The sequence below is a fragment of the Corella eumyota genome, chromosome 6, assembly GCF_963082875.1.
Source record: "Corella eumyota chromosome 6, kaCorEumy4.1, whole genome shotgun sequence".
Lineage (NCBI taxonomy): Eukaryota > Metazoa > Chordata > Ascidiacea > Phlebobranchia > Corellidae > Corella > Corella eumyota.
This window is the reverse complement of record NC_137495.1, coordinates 12,268,546-12,281,658: the sequence shown is the minus strand read 5'-3', so window position 1 is coordinate 12,281,658 and position 13,113 is coordinate 12,268,546. Positions and strand designations below refer to the sequence as shown.

At 24.0% G+C, this 13,113-nt stretch overlaps 19 non-coding genes across 19 annotated transcripts; all 19 read left to right on the top strand.

Annotated features, from left to right (window-relative positions):
* The first annotated feature begins 455 nt into the window (after window positions 1-455).
* Window positions 456-571, top strand: LOC145757467 (U5 spliceosomal RNA). The gene has a single exon (XR_014285504.1). It is a non-coding gene; the product is annotated as a U5 spliceosomal RNA (small nuclear RNA).
* Window positions 572-1,139: 568 nt separating this feature from the next.
* On the top strand, window positions 1,140-1,255 carry LOC145757442 (U5 spliceosomal RNA). Its single transcript, XR_014285480.1, has one exon. It is a non-coding gene; the product is annotated as a U5 spliceosomal RNA (small nuclear RNA).
* A 569-nt stretch (window positions 1,256-1,824) lies between these two features.
* On the top strand, window positions 1,825-1,940 carry LOC145757314 (U5 spliceosomal RNA). The gene has a single exon (XR_014285356.1). It is a non-coding gene; the product is annotated as a U5 spliceosomal RNA (small nuclear RNA).
* A 606-nt stretch (window positions 1,941-2,546) lies between these two features.
* On the top strand, window positions 2,547-2,663 carry LOC145757300 (U5 spliceosomal RNA). The gene has a single exon (XR_014285343.1). It is a non-coding gene; the product is annotated as a U5 spliceosomal RNA (small nuclear RNA).
* Window positions 2,664-3,230: 567 nt separating this feature from the next.
* LOC145757532 (U5 spliceosomal RNA) lies at window positions 3,231-3,346 on the top strand. Its single transcript, XR_014285567.1, has one exon. It is a non-coding gene; the product is annotated as a U5 spliceosomal RNA (small nuclear RNA).
* A 615-nt stretch (window positions 3,347-3,961) lies between these two features.
* Window positions 3,962-4,077, top strand: LOC145757441 (U5 spliceosomal RNA). Its single transcript, XR_014285479.1, has one exon. It is a non-coding gene; the product is annotated as a U5 spliceosomal RNA (small nuclear RNA).
* A 568-nt stretch (window positions 4,078-4,645) lies between these two features.
* LOC145757531 (U5 spliceosomal RNA) lies at window positions 4,646-4,761 on the top strand. The gene has a single exon (XR_014285566.1). It is a non-coding gene; the product is annotated as a U5 spliceosomal RNA (small nuclear RNA).
* A 615-nt stretch (window positions 4,762-5,376) lies between these two features.
* Window positions 5,377-5,492, top strand: LOC145757440 (U5 spliceosomal RNA). Its single transcript, XR_014285478.1, has one exon. It is a non-coding gene; the product is annotated as a U5 spliceosomal RNA (small nuclear RNA).
* Window positions 5,493-6,061: 569 nt separating this feature from the next.
* Window positions 6,062-6,177, top strand: LOC145757313 (U5 spliceosomal RNA). Its single transcript, XR_014285355.1, has one exon. It is a non-coding gene; the product is annotated as a U5 spliceosomal RNA (small nuclear RNA).
* Window positions 6,178-6,792: 615 nt separating this feature from the next.
* LOC145757437 (U5 spliceosomal RNA) lies at window positions 6,793-6,908 on the top strand. Its single transcript, XR_014285475.1, has one exon. It is a non-coding gene; the product is annotated as a U5 spliceosomal RNA (small nuclear RNA).
* A 569-nt stretch (window positions 6,909-7,477) lies between these two features.
* Window positions 7,478-7,593, top strand: LOC145757381 (U5 spliceosomal RNA). Its single transcript, XR_014285420.1, has one exon. It is a non-coding gene; the product is annotated as a U5 spliceosomal RNA (small nuclear RNA).
* A 578-nt stretch (window positions 7,594-8,171) lies between these two features.
* LOC145757457 (U5 spliceosomal RNA) lies at window positions 8,172-8,287 on the top strand. Its single transcript, XR_014285495.1, has one exon. It is a non-coding gene; the product is annotated as a U5 spliceosomal RNA (small nuclear RNA).
* Window positions 8,288-8,856: 569 nt separating this feature from the next.
* LOC145757642 (U5 spliceosomal RNA) lies at window positions 8,857-8,972 on the top strand. The gene has a single exon (XR_014285669.1). It is a non-coding gene; the product is annotated as a U5 spliceosomal RNA (small nuclear RNA).
* Window positions 8,973-9,541: 569 nt separating this feature from the next.
* Window positions 9,542-9,657, top strand: LOC145757631 (U5 spliceosomal RNA). Its single transcript, XR_014285659.1, has one exon. It is a non-coding gene; the product is annotated as a U5 spliceosomal RNA (small nuclear RNA).
* Window positions 9,658-10,226: 569 nt separating this feature from the next.
* LOC145757380 (U5 spliceosomal RNA) lies at window positions 10,227-10,342 on the top strand. Its single transcript, XR_014285419.1, has one exon. It is a non-coding gene; the product is annotated as a U5 spliceosomal RNA (small nuclear RNA).
* Window positions 10,343-10,911: 569 nt separating this feature from the next.
* Window positions 10,912-11,027, top strand: LOC145757379 (U5 spliceosomal RNA). Its single transcript, XR_014285418.1, has one exon. It is a non-coding gene; the product is annotated as a U5 spliceosomal RNA (small nuclear RNA).
* A 578-nt stretch (window positions 11,028-11,605) lies between these two features.
* Window positions 11,606-11,721, top strand: LOC145757456 (U5 spliceosomal RNA). The gene has a single exon (XR_014285494.1). It is a non-coding gene; the product is annotated as a U5 spliceosomal RNA (small nuclear RNA).
* A 569-nt stretch (window positions 11,722-12,290) lies between these two features.
* LOC145757637 (U5 spliceosomal RNA) lies at window positions 12,291-12,406 on the top strand. Its single transcript, XR_014285664.1, has one exon. It is a non-coding gene; the product is annotated as a U5 spliceosomal RNA (small nuclear RNA).
* Window positions 12,407-12,975: 569 nt separating this feature from the next.
* LOC145757648 (U5 spliceosomal RNA) lies at window positions 12,976-13,091 on the top strand. Its single transcript, XR_014285675.1, has one exon. It is a non-coding gene; the product is annotated as a U5 spliceosomal RNA (small nuclear RNA).
* The last annotated feature ends 22 nt before the right edge of the window (window positions 13,092-13,113 follow it).

Here is a 13,113-nt window from a genome sequence, read left to right as displayed (position 1 = left end):
TTTTTAGTGTTTTTTAGGACACGAAAATTGTTGAACTGAAAAGTGTCTTTGTTCTAGATGTATATTTTTCACCTTTATTATACAAATCGTGTAAATGTTTGTCTTAACCAAAGATATCTGTGAATAGGATTGATTTTGACTTTTTTCTGAAATATTTTTTTTATTTTTAACTGAGATTTAATTAATAATAAAAACCTATTTTAATATTATTGCTAGTTTTTATAATTTAGTAATATTTTAATAAAACTGCTATAATCGAGTGTTTAGCATTGAAAATGCAGTGGCCAAACTTTGACTGCTTATTACAACAAACTTTTTCTTGAAGTTTGTTAAAATTATATTGTTATTTAAGTTTTTGTTAGTGAAGTGTATCTGTTTTAACTTATAACTGATCACAAACACCTCAAATTAATTTATTTAATTGTGAAATTTACTTCAGTTTCAATAAAGATCTTTTACTCGGACTTTTATTCATATCGAGTAAATCTTTCGCCTTTTACTAAAGATTTCCGTGGATAAGAGTATTTTTGAATTAATTTTGTTTTTGAAAGGCCTACTTTAATTAGTAGGCGATTTTATCTAAAATTCATTTTTGTTGATTACTGCATTATTTTGTATTTGTTAATGTAATTAACAAGCTATTTTAGAAATAAAGTAAACTTGAAGAAAAGTTTTAAACTTGAGTTTTTTGTGTTTTTTAGGAGGCGAAAATTGTTAAACTGAAAAGTGTCTTTGTTCTAGATGTATATTTTTCACCTTTAATATACAAATCGTGTAAATGTTTGTCTTAACCAAAGATATCTGTGATTAGGATTGATTTTGACTTTTTTCTGAAATATTTTTTTTATTTTTAACTGAGATTTAATTAATAATAAAAACCTATTTAAATATTATTGCTAGTTTTTATAATTTAGTAATATTTTAATAAAACTGCTATAATCGAGTGTTTAGCATTGAAAATGCAGTGGCCAAACTTTGACTGCTTATTACAACAAACTTTTTCTTGAAGTTTGTTAAAATTATATTGTTATTTGAGTTTTTGTTAGTGAAGTGTATCTGTTTTAACTTATAACTGATCACAAACACCACAAATTAATTTATTTAATTGGGAAATATACTTCAGTTTCAATAAAAATATTTTACTCGAACTTTTATTCATATCGAGTAAATCTTTCGCCTTTTACTAAAGATTTCCGTGGATAAGAGTATTTTTGAGTTAATTTTGTTTTTGAAAGGCCTACTTTAATTAGTAGGCGATTTTATCTAAAATTCATTTCTGTTGATTACTGCATTATTTTGTATTTGTTAATGTAATTAACAAGCTATTTTTAGAAATAAAGTAAACTTGAAGAAAAGTTTTAAACTTGAGTTTTTAGTGTTTTTTAGGAGGCGAAAATTGTTGAACTGAAAAGTGTCTTTGTTCTAGATGTATATTTTTCACCTTTATTATACAAATCGTGTAAATGTTTGTCTTAACCAAAGATATCTGTGAATAGGATTGATTTTGACTTTTTTCTGAAATATTTTTTTTATTTTTAACTGAGATTTAATTAATAATAAAAACCTATTTAAATATTATTGCTAGTTTTTATAATTTAGTAATATTTTAATAAAACCGCTATAATGGAGTGTTTAGCATTGAAAATGCAGTGGCCAAACTTTGACTGCTTATTACAACAAACTTTTTCTTGAAGTTTGTTAAAATTATATTGTTATTTGAGTTTTTGTTAGTGAAGTGTATCTGTTTTAACTTATAACTGATCACAAACACCACAAATTAATTTATTTAATTGTGAAATATACTTCAGTTTCAATAAAAATATTTTACTCGGACTTTTATTCATATCGAGTAAATCTTTCGCCTTTTACTAAAGATTTCCGTGGATAAGAGTATTTTTGAGTTAATTTTGTTTTTGAAAGGCCTACTTTTATTAGTAGGCGATTTTACTTAAAATTCATTTCTGTTGATTACTGCATTATTTTGTATTTGTTAATGTAATTAACAAGCTATTTTTAGAAATAAAGTAAACTTGAAGAAAAGTTTTAAACTTGAGTTTTTAGTGTTTTTTAGGAGGCGAAAATTGTTGAACTGAAAAGTGTATTTGTTCTAGATGTATATTTTTCACCTTTATTATACAAATCGTGTAAAAGTTTGTCTTAACCAAAGATATCTGTGAATAGGATTAATTTTGAGTTACATTTTATTTTAAGTGACCAACTGAAACAAGAGTGTAATTTCTGAAATATTTTTTTATTTTTAACTGAGATTTAATTAATAATAAAAACCCATTTAAATATGATTGCTAGTTTTTATAATTTAGTAATATTTAAATAAAACTGATATAATCGAGTGTCTAGCATTAAAAATGCAGTGGCCAAACTTTGACTGCTTATTACAACAAACTTTTCCTTGAAGTTTGTTAAAATTATATTGTTTTTCGAGTTTTTGTTAGTAAAGTGTATCTGTTTTAAGTTATAACTAATAACAAACACCACAAATTAATTTATTTAATTGTGAAATTTAGTTCAGTTTCAATAAAGGTATTTTACTCGGACTTTTATTCATATCGAGTAAATCTTTCGCCTTTTACTAAAGATTTCCGTGGGTAAGAGTATTTTAGAGTTAAATTTGTTTTTGATAGGCCTACTTTTAATAGTAGGCGATTTTACCTAAAATTCATTTCTGTTTATTACTGCATTGTTTTGTATTTGTTAATGTAATTAACAAGCAATTTTTAGAAATAAAGTAAACTTGAAGAAAAGTTTTAAACTGAGTTTTTAGTGTTTTTTAGGAGGCGAAAATTGTTGAACTGAAAAGTGTCTTTGTTCTAGATGTATATTTTTCACCTTTATTATACAAATCGTGTAAATGTTTGTCTTAACCAAAGATATCTGTGAATAGGATTGATTTTGACTTTTTTCTGAAATATTTTTTTTATTTTTAACTGAGATTTAATTAATAATAAAAACCTATTTAAATATTATTGCTAGTTTTTATAATTTAGTAATATTTTAATAAAACTGCTATAATCGAGTGTTTAGCATTGAAAATGCAGTGGCCAAACTTTGACTGCTTATTACAACAAACTTTTTCTTGAAGTTTGTTAAAATTATATTGTTATTTGAGTTTTTGTTAGTGAAGTGTATCTGTTTTAACTTATAACTGATCACAAACACCACAAATTAATTTATTTAATTGTGAAATATACTTCAGTTTCAATAAAAATATTTTACTCGGACTTTTATTCATATCGAGTAAATCTTTCGCCTTTTACTAAAGATTTCCGTAGATAAGAGTATTTTTGAGTTAATTTTGTTTTTGAAAGTCCTACTTTTATTAGTAGGCGATTTTACTTAAAATTCATTTCTGTTGATTACTGCATTATTTTGTATTTGTTAATGTAATTTACAAGCTATTTTTAGAAATAAAGTAAACTTGAAGAAAAGTTTTAAACTTGAGTTTTTAGTGTTTTTTAGGAGGCGAAAATTGTTGAACTGAAAAGTGTATTTGTTCTAGATGTATATTTTTCACCTTTATTATACAAATCGTGTAAAAGTTTGTCTTAACCAAAGATATCTGTGAATAGGATTAATTTTGAGTTACACTTTATTTTAAGTGACCAACTGAAACAAGAGTGTAATTTCTGAAATATTTTTTTATTTTTAACTGAGATTTAATTAATAATAAAAACCCATTTAAATATGATTGCTAGTTTTTATAATTTAGTAATATTTAAATAAAACTGATATAATCGAGTGTCTAGCATTAAAAATGCAGTGGCCAAACTTTGACTGCTTATTACAACAAACTTTTTCTTGAAGTTTGTTAAAATTATATTGTTATTTAAGTTTTTGTTAGTAAATTGTATTAAGTTTATCTGTTTTAACTTTTAACTGATCACAAACACCACAAATTATATTATTTAATTGCGAAATATACTTCAGTTTCAATAAAAATATTTTACTCGGATTTTTATTCATATCGAGTAAATCTTTCGCCTTTTACTAAAGATTTCCGTGGATAAGAGTATTTTTGAGTTAATTTTGTTTTTGAAAGGCCTACTTTAATTAGTAGGCGATTTTACCTAAAATTCATTTCTGTTTATTACTGCATTGTTTTGTATTTGTTAATGTAATTAACAAGCAATTTTTAGAAATAAAGTAAACTTGAAGAAAAGTTTTAAACTGAGTTTTTAGTGTTTTTTAGGAGGCGAAAATTGTTGAACTGAAAAGTGTCTTTGTTCTAGATGTATATTTTTCACCTTTATTATACAAATCGTGTAAATGTTTGTCTTAACCAAAGATATCTGTGAATAGGATTGATTTTGACTTTTTTCTGAAATATTTTTTTTATTTTTAACTGAGATTTAATTAATAATAAAAACCTATTTAAATATTATTGCTAGTTTTTATAATTTAGTAATATTTTAATAAAACTGCTATAATCGAGTGTTTAGCATTGAAAATGCAGTGGCCAAACTTTGACTGCTTATTACAACAAACTTTTTCTTGAAGTTTGTTAAAATTATATTGTTATTTGAGTTTTTGTTAGTGAAGTGTATCTGTTTTAACTTATAACTGATCACAAACACCACAAATTAATTTATTTAATTGTGAAATATACTTCAGTTTCAATAAAAATATTTTACTCGGACTTTTATTCATATCGAGTAAATCTTTCGCCTTTTACTAAAGATTTCCGTAGATAAGAGTATTTTTGAGTTAATTTTGTTTTTGAAAGTCCTACTTTTATTAGTAGGCGATTTTACTTAAAATTCATTTCTGTTGATTACTGCATTATTTTGTATTTGTTAATGTAATTTACAAGCTAATTTTAGAAATAAAGTAAACTTGAAGAAAAGTTTTAAACTTGAGTTTTTAGTGTTTTTTAGGAGGCGAAAATTGTTGAACTGAAAAGTGTATTTGTTCTAGATGTATATTTTTCACCTTTATTATACAAATCGTGTAAAAGTTTGTCTTAACCAAAGATATCTGTGAATAGGATTAATTTTGAGTTACACTTTATTTTAAGTGACCAACTGAAACAAGAGTGTAATTTCTGAAATATTTTTTTATTTTTAACTGAGATTTAATTAATAATAAAAACCCATTTAAATATGATTGCTAGTTTTTATAATTTAGTAATATTTAAATAAAACTGATATAATCGAGTGTCTAGCATTAAAAATGCAGTGGCCAAACTTTGACTGCTTATTACAACAAACTTTTTCTTGAAGTTTGTTAAAATTATATTGTTATTTAAGTTTTTGTTAGTAAATTGTATTAAGTTTATCTGTTTTAACTTTTAACTGATCACAAACACCACAAATTATATTATTTAATTGCGAAATATACTTCAGTTTCAATAAAAATATTTTACTCGGATTTTTATTCATATCGAGTAAATCTTTCGCCTTTTACTAAAGATTTCCGTGGATAAGAGTATTTTTGAGTTAATTTTGTTTTTGAAAGGCCTACTTTAATTAGTAGGCGATTTTATCTAAAATTCATTTCTGTTGATTACTGCATTATTTTGTATTTGTTAATGTAATTAACAAGCTATTTTTAGAAATAAAGTAAACTTGAAGAAAAGTTTTAAACTTGAGTTTTTAGTGTTTTTTAGGAGGTGAAAATTGTTGAACTGAAAAGTGTCTTTGTTCTAGATGTATATTTTTCACCTTTATTATACAAATCGTGTAAATGTTTGTCTTAACCAAAGATATCTGTGAATAGGATTGATTTTGACTTTTTTCTGAAATATTTTTTTTATTTTTAACTGAGATTTAATTAATAATAAAAACCTATTTAAATATTATTGCTAGTTTTTATAATTTAGTAATATTTTAATAACACTGCTATAATCGAGTGTTTAGCATTGAAAATGCAGTGGCCAAACTTTGACTGCTTATTACAACAAACTTTTTCTTGAAGTTTGTTAAAATTATATTGTTATTTGAGTTTTTGTTAGTGAAGTGTATCTGTTTTAACTTATAACTGATCACAAACACCACAAATTAATTTATTTAATTGTGAAATATACTTCAGTTTCAATAAAAATATTTTACTCGGACTTTTATTCATATCGAGTAAATCTTTCGCCTTTTACTAAAGATTTCCGTGGATAAGAGTATTTTTGAGTTAATTTTGTTTTTGAAAGGCCTACTTTTATTAGTAGGCGATTTTACTTAAAATTCATTTCTGTTGATTACTGCATTATTTTGTATTTGTTAATGTAATTAACAAGCTATTTTTAGAAATAAAGTAAACTTGAAGAAAAGTTTTAAACTTGAGTTTTTAGTGTTTTTTAGGAGGCGAAAATTGTTGAACTGAAAAGTGTATTTGTTCTAGATTTATATTTTTCACCTTTATTATACAAATCGTGTAAAAGTTTGTCTTAACCAAAGATATCTGTGAATAGGATTAATTTTGAGTTACACTTTGTTTTAAGTGACCAACTGAAACAAGAGTGTAATTTCTGAAATATTTTTTTATTTTTAACTGAGATTTAATTAATAATAAAAACCCATTTAAATATGATTGCTAGTTTTTATAATTTAGTATTATTTAAATAAAACTGATATAATCGAGTGTCTAGCATTAAAAATGCAGTGGCCAAACTTTGACTGCTTATTACAACAAACTTTTTCTTGAAGTTTGTTAAAATTATATTGTTATTTAAGTTTTTGTTAGTAAAATGTATTAAGTGTATCTGTTTTAACTTTTAACTGATCACAAACACCACAAATTATATTATTTAATTGCGAAATATACTTCAGTTTCAATAAAAATATTTTACTCGGACTTTTATTCATATCGAGTAAATCTTTCGCCTTTTACTAAAGATTTCCGTGGATAAGAGTATTTTTGAGTAAATTTTGTTTTTGAAAGGCCTACTTTAATTAGTAGGAGATTTTATCTAAAATTCATTTCTGTTGATTACTGCATTATTTTGTATTTGTTAATGTAATTAACAAGCTATTTTTAGAAATAAAGTAAACTTGAAGAAAAGTTTTAAACTTGAGTTTTTAGTGTTTTTTAGGAGGCGAAAATTGTTGAACTAAAAAGTGTCTTTGTTCTAGATGTATATTTTTCACCTTTATTATACAAATCGTGTAAATGTTTGTCTTAACCAAAGATATCTGTGAATAGGATTGATTTTGACTTTTTTCTGAAATATTTTTTTTATTTTTAACTGAGATTTAATTAATAATAAAAACCTATTTAAATATTATTGCTAGTTTTTATAATTTAGTAATATTTTAATAAAACCGCTATAATCGAGTGTTTAGCATTGAAAATGCAGTGGGCAAACTTTGATTGCTTATTACAACAAACTTTTTCTTGAAGTTTGTTAAAATTATATTGTTATTTGAGTTTTTGTTAGTGAAGTGTATCTGTTTTAACTTATAACTGATCACAAACACCACAAATTAATTTATTTAATTGTGAAATATACTTCAGTTTCAATAAAAATCTTTTACTCGGACTTTTATTCATATCGAGTAAATCTTTCGCCTTTTACTAAAGATTTCCGTGGATAAGAGTATTTTTGAGTTAATTTTGTTTTTGAAAGGCCTACTTTAATTAGTAGGCGATTTTATCTAAAATTTATTTCTGTTGATTACTGCATTATTTTGTATTTGTTAATGTAATTAACAAGCTATTTTTAGAAATAAAGTAAACTTGAAGAAAAGTTTTAAACTTGAGTTTTTTGTGTTTTTTAGGAGGCGAAAATTGTTGAACTGAAAAGTGTCTTTGTTCTAGATGTATATTTTTCACCTTTATTATACAAATCGTGTAAATGTTTGTCTTAACCAAAGATATCTGTGAATAGGATTGATTTTGACTTTTTTCTGAAATATTTTTTTTATTTTTAACTGAGATTTAATTAATAATAAAAACCTATTTAAATATTATTGCTAGTTTTTATAATTTAGTAATATTTTAATAAAACTGCTATAATCGAGTGTTTAGCATTGAAAATGCAGTGGCCAAACTTTGACTGCTTATTACAACAAACTTTTTCTTGAAGTTTGTTAAAATTATATTGTTATTTGAGTTTTTGTTAGTGAAATGTATTAAGTGTATCTGTTTTAACTTATAACTGATCACAAACACCACAAATTAATTTATTTAATTGTGAAATATACTTCAGTTTCAATAAAAATATTTTACGCGGACTTTTATTCATATCGAGTAAATCTTTCGCCTTTTACTAAAGATTTCCGTGGATAAGAGTATTTTTGAGTTAATTTTGTTTTTGAAAGGCCTACTTTAATTAGTAGGCGATTTTATCTAAAATTCATTTCTGTTGATTACTGCATTATTTTGTATTTGTTAATGTAATTAACAAGCTATTTTTAGAAATAAAGTAAACTTGAAGAAAAGTTTTAAACTTGAGTTTTTAGTGTTTTTTAGGAGGCGAAAATTGTTGAACTGAAAAGTGTCTTTGTTCTAGATGTATATTTTTCACCTTTATTATACAAATCGTGTAAATGTTTGTCTTAACCAAAGATATCTGTGAATAGGATTGATTTTGACTTTTTTCTGAAATATTTTTTTTATTTTTAACTGAGATTTAATTAATAATAAAAACCTATTTAAATATTATTGCTAGTTTTTATAATTTAGTAATATTTTAATAAAACTGCTATAATCGAGTGTTTAGCATTGAAAATGCAGTGGCCAAACTTTGACTGCTTATTACAACAAACTTTTTCTTGAAGTTTGTTAAAATTATATTGTTATTTGAGTTTTTGTTAGTGAAGTGTATCTGTTTTAACTTATAACTGATCACAAACACCACAAATTAATTTATTTAATTGTGAAATATACTTCAGTTTCAATAAAAATATTTTACTCGGTCTGTTATTCATATCGAGTAAATCTTTCGCCTTTTACTAAAGATTTCCGTAGATAAGAGTATTTTTGAGTTAATTTTGTTTTTGAAAGTCCTACTTTTATTAGTAGGCAATTTTACTTAAAATTCATTTCTGTTGATTACTGCATTATTTTGTATTTGTTAATGTAATTTACAAGCTATTTTTAGAAATAAAGTAAACTTGAAGAAAAGTTTTAAACTTGAGTTTTTAGTGTTTTTTAGGAGGCGAAAATTGTTGAACTGAAAAGTGTCTTTGTTCTAGATGTATATTTTTCACCTTTATTATACAAATCGTGTAAATGTTTGTCTTAACCAAAGATATCTGTAAATAGGATTGATTTTGACTTTTTTCTGAAATATTTTTTTTATTTTTAACTGAGATTTAATTAATAATAAAAACCTATTTAAATATTATTGCTAGTTTTTATAATTTAGTAATATTTTAATAAAACTGCTATAATCGAGTGTTTAGCATTGAAAATGCAGTGGCCAAACTTTGACTGCTTATTACAACAAACTTTTTCTTGAAGTTTGGTAAAATTATATTGTTATTTGAGTTTTTGTTAGTGAAGTGTATCTGTTTTAACTTATAACTGATCACAAACACCACAAATTAATTTATTTAACTGTGAAATATACTTCAGTTTCAATAAAAATCTTTTACTCGGACTTTTATTCATATCGAGTAAATCTTTCGCCTTTTACTAAATATTTCCGTAGATAAGAGTATTTTTGAGTTAATTTTGTTTTTGAAAGTCCTACTTTTATTAGTAGGCGATTTTACTTAAAATTCATTTCTGTTGATTACTGCATTATTTTGTATTTGTTAATGTAATTTACAAGCTATTTTTAGAAATAAAGTAAACTTGAAGAAAAGTTTTAAACTTGAGTTTTTAGTGTTTTTTAGGAGGCGAAAATTGTTGAACTGAAAAGTGTCTTTGTTCTAGATGTATATTTTTCACCTTTATTATACAAATCGTGTAAATGTTTGTCTTAACCAAAGATATCTGTAAATAGGATTGATTTTGACTTTTTTCTGAAATATTTTTTTTATTTTTAACTGAGATTTAATTAATAATAAAAACCTATTTAAATATTATTGCTAGTTTTTATAATTTAGTAATATTTTAATAAAACTGCTATAATCGAGTGTTTAGCATTGAAAATGCAGTGGCCAAACTTTGACTGCTTATTACAACAAACTTTTTCTTGAAGTTTGGTAAAATTATATTGTTATTTGAGTTTTTGTTAGTGAAGTGTATCTGTTTTAACTTATAACTGATCACAAACACCACAAATTAATTTATTTAATTGTGAAATATACTTCAGTTTCAATAAAAATCTTTTACTCGGACTTTTATTCATATCGAGTAAATCTTTCGCCTTTTACTAAAGATTTCCGTGGATAAGAGTATTTTTGAGTTAATTTTGTTTTTGAAAGGCCTACTTTAATTAGTAGGCGATTTTATCTAAAATTCATTTCTGTTGATTACTGCATTATTTTGTATTTGTTAATGTAATTAACAAGCTATTTTTAGAAATAAAGTAAACTTGAAGAAAAGTTTTATACTTGAGTTTTTAGTGTTTTTTAGGAGGCGAAAATTGTTGAACTGAAAAGTGTCTTTGTTCTAGATGTATATTTTTCACCTTTATTATACAAATCGTGTAAATGTTTGTCTTAACCAAAGATATCTGTGAATAGGATTGATTTTGACTTTTTTCTGAAATATTTTTTTTATTTTTAACTGAGATTTAATTAATAATAAAAACCTATTTTAATATTATTGCTAGTTTTTATAATTTAGTAATATTTTAATAAAACTGCTATAATCGAGTGTTTAGCATTGAAAATGCAGTGGCCAAACTTTGACTGCTTATTACAACAAACTTTTTCTTGAAGTTTGTTAAAATTATATTGTTATTTGAGTTTTTGTTAGTGAAGTGTATCTGTTTTAACTTATAACTGATCACAAACACCACAAATTAATTTATTTAATTGTGAAATTTACTTCAGTTTCAATAAAGATCTTTTACTCGGACTTTTATTCATATCGAGTAAATCTTTCGCCTTTTACTAAAGATTTCCGTGGATAAGAGTATTTTTGAGTTAATTTTGTTTTTGAAAGGCCTACTTTAATTAGTAGGCGATTTTATCTAAAATTTATTTCTGTTGATTACTGCATTATTTTGTATTTGTTAATGTAATTAACAAGCTATTTTTAGAAATAAAGTAAACTTGAAGAAAAGTTTTAAACTTGAGTTTTTTGTGTTTTTTAGGAGGCGAAAATTGTTGAACTGAAAAGTGTCTTTGTTCTAGATGTATATTTTTCACCTTTATTATACAAATCGTGTAAATGTTTGTCTTAACCAAAGATATCTGTGAATAGGATTGATTTTGACTTTTTTCTGAAATATTTTTTTTATTTTTAACTGAGATTTAATTAATAATAAAAACCTATTTAAATATTATTGCTAGTTTTTATAATTTAGTAATATTTTAATAAAACTGCTATAATCGAGTGTTTAGCATTGAAAATGCAGTGGCCAAACTTTGACTGCTTATTACAACAAACTTTTTCTTGAAGTTTGTTAAAATTATATTGTTATTTGAGTTTTTGTTAGTGAAATGTATTAAGTGTATCTGTTTTAACTTATAACTGATCACAAACACCACAAATTAATTTATTTAATTGTGAAATATACTTCAGTTTCAATAAAAATATTTTACGCGGACTTTTATTCATATCGAGTAAATCTTTCGCCTTTTACTAAAGATTTCCGTGGATAAGAGTATTTTTGAGTTAATTTTGTTTTTGAAAGGCCTACTTTAATTAGTAGGCGATTTTATCTAAAATTCATTTCTGTTGATTACTGCATTATTTTGTATTTGTTAATGTAATTAACAAGCTATTTTTAGAAATAAAGTAAACTTGAAGAAAAGTTTTAAACTTGAGTTTTTAGTGTTTTTTAGGAGGCGAAAATTGTTGAACTGAAAAGTGTCTTTGTTCTAGATGTATATTTTTCACCTTTATTATACAAATCGTGTAAATGTTTGTCTTAACCAAAGATATCTGTGAATAGGATTGATTTTGACTTTTTTCTGAAATATTTTTTTTATTTTTAACTGAGATTTAATTAATAATAAAAACCTATTTAAATATTATTGCTAGTTTTTATAATTTAGTAATATTTTAATAAAACTGCTATAATCGAGTGTTTAGCATTGAAAATGCAGTGGCCAAACTTTGACTGCTTATTACAACAAACTTTTTCTTGAAGTTTGTTAAAATTATATTGTTATTTGAGTTTTTGTTAGTGAAGTGTATCTGTTTTAACTTATAACTGATCACAAACACCACAAATTAATTTATTTAATTGTGAAATATACTTCAGTTTCAATAAAAATATTTTACTCGGTCTGTTATTCATATCGAGTAAATCTTTCGCCTTTTACTAAAGATTTCCGTAGATAAGAGTATTTTTGAGTTAATTTTGTTTTTGAAAGTCCTACTTTTATTAGTAGGCGATTTTACTTAAAATTCATTTCTGTTGATTACTGCATTATTTTGTATTTGTTAATGTAATTTACAAGCTATTTTTAGAAATAAAGTAAACTTGAAGAAAAGTTTTAAACTTGAGTTTTTAGTGTTTTTTAGGAGGCGAAAATTGTTGAACTGAAAAGTGTCTTTGTTCTAGATGTATATTTTTCACCTTTATTATACAAATCGTGTAAATGTTTGTCTTAACCAAAGATATCTGTAAATAGGATTGATTTTGACTTTTTTCTGAAATATTTTTTTTATTTTTAACTGAGATTTAATTAATAATAAAAACCTATTTAAATATTATTGCTAGTTTTTATAATTTAGTAATATTTTAATAAAACTGCTATAATCGAGTGTTTAGCATTGAAAATGCAGTGGCCAAACTTTGACTGCTTATTACAACAAACTTTTTCTTGAAGTTTGGTAAAATTATATTGTTATTTGAGTTTTTGTTAGTGAAGTGTATCTGTTTTAACTTATAACTGATCACAAACACCACAAATTAATTTATTTAATTGTGAAATATACTTCAGTTTCAATAAAAATCTTTTACTCGGACTTTTATTCATATCGAGTAAATCTTTCGCCTTTTACTAAATATTTCCGTAGATAAGAGTATTTTTGAGTTAATTTTGTTTCTGAAAGTCCTACTTTTATTAGTAGGCGATTTTACTTAAAATTCATTTC